Source organism: Stegostoma tigrinum, chromosome 18 (genome assembly GCF_030684315.1).
Source record: "Stegostoma tigrinum isolate sSteTig4 chromosome 18, sSteTig4.hap1, whole genome shotgun sequence".
Taxonomy (NCBI): Eukaryota; Metazoa; Chordata; class Chondrichthyes; order Orectolobiformes; family Stegostomatidae; genus Stegostoma; species Stegostoma tigrinum.
In genome coordinates this window covers 40,167,718-40,173,717 of record NC_081371.1, presented here as the reverse complement: position 1 = coordinate 40,173,717, position 6,000 = coordinate 40,167,718, and positions in this window count along the sequence as shown.

Here is a 6,000-nt window from a genome sequence, read left to right as displayed (position 1 = left end):
TCCGCTTGGTTTCCCCAATGTAGAGGAAGCCACACCGGGTATAGTGGATGCAGTATACCACATTGGCAGATGTGCAGGTGAACCTCTGCTTAATGTGGAATGTCATCTTGGGGCCTGGGATAGGGGTGAGGGAGGAGGTGTGGGGGCAAGTGTAGCATTTCCTGCGGTTGCAGGGGAAGGTGCCGGGTGTGGTGGGGTTGGAGGGCAGTGTGGAGCGAACAAGGGAGTCACGGAGAGAGTGGTCTCTCCGGAAAGCAGACAGGGGTGGGGATGGAAAAATGTGGTGGGGTCGGATTGTAGATGGCGGAAGTGTCGAAGGATGATGCGTTGTATCTGGTGGTTGGTGGGGTGGTGTGTGAGAACGAAGGGGATCCTCTTTGGGCGGTTGTGGCGGGGGCGGGGTGTGAGGGATGTGTTGCGGGAAACACGGGAGACGCGGTCAAGGGCGTTCTCGATCACTGTGGGGGGAAAGTTGCGGTCCTTGAAGAACTTGGACATCTGGGATGTGCGGGAGTGGAATGTCTTATCGTGGGAGCAGATGCGGCGGAGGCGGAGGAATTGGGAATAGGGGTTGGAATTTTTGCAGGAGGGTGGGTGGGAGGAGGTGTATTCTAGGTAGCTGTGGGAGTCGGTGGGCTTGAAATGGACATCAGTTACAAGCTTCCCCTTCCCCAACTGCATCCCTAAACCAGCCCAGTTCGTCCCCTCCCCCCACTGCACCACACAACCAGCCCAGCTCTTCCCCTCCACCCACTGCATCCCAAAACCAGTCCAACCTGTCTCTGCCTCCCTAACCTGTTCTTCCTCTCACCCATCCCTTCCCCCCCACCCCAAGCCGCACCCTCATCTACCTACTAACCTCATCCCACCTCCTTGACCTGTCCGTCTTCCCTGGACTGACCTATCCCCTCCCTACCTCCCCACCTATACTCTCTCCACCTATCTTCTTTTCTCTCCATCTTCGGTCCGCCTCCCTCTCTCTCCCTATTTATTCCAGAACCCTCACCCCATCCCCCTCTCTGATGAAGGGTCTAGGCCCGAAACGTCAGCTTTTGTGTTCCTGAGATGCTGCTGGGCCTGCTGTGTTCATCCATCCTCACATTTTATTATCTTGGACTCTCCAGCATCTGCAGTTCCTATTTTATCAGCTTTCAATGGATCCTATGTGACTTCCCCTTTGGAGAGGGTCGTGCCTTGAAGGACCTAGTAACAGACCTTGCTAAAGTCTATAACGTCAACATCTACCACCGTTCCCTCATTAATTATCCTTGTCACTTCCTAAAAATCTCAATCAAGTTTGTGAGACATGATCTTCCCTGCACAAAACCATGCTGCCTATTGCTAATCAGTCCATATGTTTCCAAATATGAGTAATTCCTACCCAACAAATCTTGTCCAATAATTTCCCTACCACTGAAGTGAGGCTTTCTAGCATGTAATTTCCCAGATCATCCTTGTTGACTTTCTTCAACAAAGGTACAAGATGGGCTATTCTCCGGTTCTCTGGGACAGCTCCTAATACTAAAGAGGATGCAAAGAATTTGTAGTAGGACCCTGCAACTTCCTCACCTTCCTCCTTCAGGTTTTTGGGATAAACTTCATCAGGCCTGGGGGCTTGTCTGCCTTAATGCTCTTCAAAACACTCAACGCCTCCTCCTTTTTTTATTTTGACATGCTCAGAGTATCAACATACCCTTCCCAAGACTCACCTTCCACCATGGCCTTCTCCTTTATGAATACCAATGCTAAGTATTTGTTTAGAACCTTGCTCATTTCCTCCAGCAATATACATAAGTTCCTTCCTTTGTCCTTTAGTTTTCCTACCCTTTTCCTAGCCACCTTCTTGCTCCATATATATGTATAAAATGCCTTGGGATTTCCCTTAATCCTGTTTGCCAAAGACATTTCATGGCCCCTTTTAGCCCTCCTTAATCCCTGTTTGAGTTCTTTCTTGCTATCTTTGTATCCTTTGAGGGCTCCGTGTGTCTTCAGTTTCCGAAACTTTATGTATGCCTCCTTTTCCCTTTGTTTAAACTTTCACTTTCACTTATGACCCAAAGTTCTTGAATTTTGCAATCCTTACCATTCATTTTCATAGGAACATGTTCCTCTGAACTCTAAATATTCAGCTCTTTTTGCAGCTGATAATCCAAGTGTTTCATGAGCTGTATGTGCTGATTCCAGAAGTAATTCATCAACTTTGAAATCATCAGTGTCACGTGGCTCAAATGATGAGCTGATCCCTGAGCAAATGCTGCGGGGCAAGAGGGTGGATGTGGACAGGTGACTGCGTAAGGGCCAAAAGTGGTGCCACAAGGGCCAGGAATCCAGCTCAGAATCTTGACAATATTTTGGTGGAGCATGGAAGAGCAAAAAACTGTTCTGTTTGGAAGAGCAGTTAACGTGAAGACTAGTCTGCTCTCTCAATTGAATTGACAAGATCATATGAAACCTGTCAAAGAAAATATGGAGAATTCTCCTATTGAACTGGCCAAGGTTTATCACTCAAACCATAGACCAAAAATAGTTTAACTGGTAATTTTTTCTCATATTTACTGTCTTTCCCACATTACAACAGGAATGACATTTCAGAAGTATTTAATTGTCTGTAAAATGGCTTAGAGTACTTAAAGGTACACAAATTATATTTTTCTTTTGACTGCCACGTTGACAATGTGACAATATTCAAAACATACTTAATTAACTACAAAGATATTTAGGGCATTTTGAGCACGTAACAGTTATGAAATAACTGGATGTTCGCTAATAGTGCATGTGAAATCAGAATTTGATACATTTTTGGTAACACCCACAGACATACCTTTCCAATGTACGTGTTGATTTTTCTTACAGCCAATAATAGAGAGCTGGCAAATCTTAAGTTATTATTTATGGGCATGGTATGCACTAACATTTTCTATATTTCCAGTATGTTTTAGCAATATTTTCTCAATCATCCAATGACTGTGTAAAGTCCTGCATGAACAAGAAACTGTCCTGTATGACAAAGTAAAGCAGTGGAACAACTTCAAATATTAGAACCACACTGGTCACAGCCCACATTAAGTGCTACAAAACTGTCCTCTGCATATTTTTCTTGACATTGTGTCATTTGTCAAAGTTAATAGAAAAAAATTACATTTACCAAAACAAGCTAAGGGGCCATTTTTGTGCAGTCAACCCTAAATCTGTTTGTTAAAAGGCAAAGGATTGAAATTACATATTTTGATATTTGACCTATATACTTCAGTTTCTTTAGAAAAGGTTTGTTATGACTGTACACAAAAGGTTTTTATGATGCAAGAGCAAGGAAGTGTGCCTTGAAGTCATTACCACATGTAATGATATCGGGTTTCAAGATTCACCACATAAGGGAATTGCTAGGAACGTTCAAGAATTTTTTTTCTATAGAACGTATATGTTACGTAAATTCATTACATTACACACATTTGCAATTCCAGCACTTTTGAAAAATAATATCATTAAAACATTAGCATTTAAACATGAAGTCATTGTTTAAAAAAAGTTGACCAGATGTAAATAGAAATGTTTATCCAGTTTGCTTTGTGAAATATATAATCATTCCCTTATTGGCTGCAAGATAGTAATAGATCACAGTGGGAATTGTTGATCCTTCTCAGACAGCACAAATCTGCATATGATGAATAAAGGTCATCAAACTGGTTTATATGTACTTCCTAGCCACGTCTGAATTTTTTTTTTAGCATTTTGGGCACCTTTTCTTCAATGTTATGAACATTGCTCTCTATGTTAGTCTTAAGCAATAATTACCGAACTTCTTTTAGGTAATTGACTTCCGTTTGACCATATTTACTTCTTTCTGTGGCCCATTTCGCAACCACAGGCAACTGTTTTAAGAAAACATTTTCCTCATAAAGTTGCTGGTCTGATTGATCTTCGGCACTTGTCAATGCTCTCTAACTGACTGGACAAAATATTTGTAGACTGAACTCTGTGATCTTAGGTATGATGTCTATGTTTGTACTGTACCAAAAACAAAATGAAGCATTTTAATTGTAACAACATTTAATATATCTGACATAAAAAGCTGACTTCCCTCTTAATACATGACATTTGAAATTCTACACAGTAAATACTTCATCTCTTCTCTGTATGTATAAGTGGCCTAGGCCAAAGACTTCATGCACCAATCAAAATGGAGGGCTAACTAAAAGTGAAAACTGATGGAAACACTCAATAGGTCTCACAACATCTGTGGAGAAAGGAACAGAATTATTGTTTCAGACCAATTAACTTCAGCAAGGATTGTGAAAAGTTGGACATATTTCAACTTTTCAATTTTAATGCACCTCAACCTCAAGGTTTGATTCTTCGAAGAAGTGAAAATTACTGTAGGATTATTGCTCTGTTTAAACATTTGCCTACTGTGACATTGCTCCACATTTCTTTGCTGGTCTTTGCAGGTCTTCCAGCTCTCCAGTCCCAGAAATATGGAATGCAATATCATTTGGAGAAGTTTGTTGCAGCAAAGCAGAGTTAGGGGAAGACAGGATACATCAATGTTTTATAGTATTTGCTGCATATGGTAATTTAAATGTTCAGTATGAATATTGGTAAATGGATGAATACAAGTGAATGATGTGTAAATGGGTATGATGGATGAAGTGGTAGAAGGTAGATGACAGCTGGGTATTTTAGCTGGGTTATTTGGTAGTTGCATAGAATAGCATGTGGTTGAAATGGAGATGAATAGGGTGGTAAATGGTTGAGGTGGTAGATGAGTAGGAGGCTACTGTGTGAGGTGGCAGGTGGGTGAGACTGATATGTGGGTAAAGGGCAGGTGGGTTGCAAATAGGTCAGGAGCTATGCAGGTCGGGTTAAGAGTCACCCGACCTGAAACATTAACTCTGATTTCTCTTCACAGATGTTGCCAGAACTGCTGAGCTTTTCCAGCAACTTCTGCTTTTGTTTGGGGTCAGGGATAGTTTGTTGGTGAATGTTAGGGAAGTTAGGTATTCAGAAGTAACATTGTTAAGGGTGATTTGGTTGGATTGGAGTACTAGTCAGGAGATAGTAAGAGGTCTGAGTGGTAGCATTTTCAGAGGGGTAGACAGATTATGTAAGATTGGGCTGAGAATTGGTTGGTGCAGTGTCTGGGGCTAGTCAGGGGGTGTTGGGATGAAGACTTGGGGGTGGAGAACTTGATGTGAATGATTTGGCATCAATTTGTCTAATATTTCTTGAGAAACTATCCAAAAAATGACAGTGGAACCGTTCAAAGTCTCCAACCCTAGCTCAGAGTCAGAATGTTTTGCAGAGAGCCTCAGGGAGGAGGCCAACCACCTTTCATAAACCATTTCCATGGAGGTCAATGTATTGGGTCTTCATGGCTTTACAATCTGTGTCTTAGGTGATATGTCTAGCTTCTGACAATCCAGAGACCAGGTGATTTGTTTTGGTGAGCACGTCTCTGGCATTCTGACGACAAGACCAACCCAACTCAGTTGTGGCTTTCTCAATAAGGTGTGCTAGCTGAGGTGAGCAGCTCATTTTCTGGTACTTTGTACTTCCACCCAAATTTCAGATGCTTCTGAAGGCAGTTGAAGTAAAAGCGGTTGAACATCTTGGCATAACACTAGTATACAGTTCCAAAGCTTGCTTATGTAGAGCAGAAATATTTTACCAGCCAGGGGCTACATGATTGTAGGTTAACATCTGGTAAAGTAATTCTCTGAACTATTGTCATTTACATGGAAGAAAGGAGTCACTCCCCCAAGAACACAAAGATGCCACCACTGTCCACCTATACAGGACACATTTAGTTTAAAATTTTCATTTTGTACTCATCAGGCCATTTGCAAAAATGCAATATAAGGGGAAACCAACATTTATACCATTACACATCTTTTATGGCAATACTCAAGTGGTACTTTTCAAAATATTATAGAATTCTTATGGTGCTCATAGGCATAGCCTAAGACCACTTGGCAGAAAAGTTGTTGCTCTTCTATCATTGGA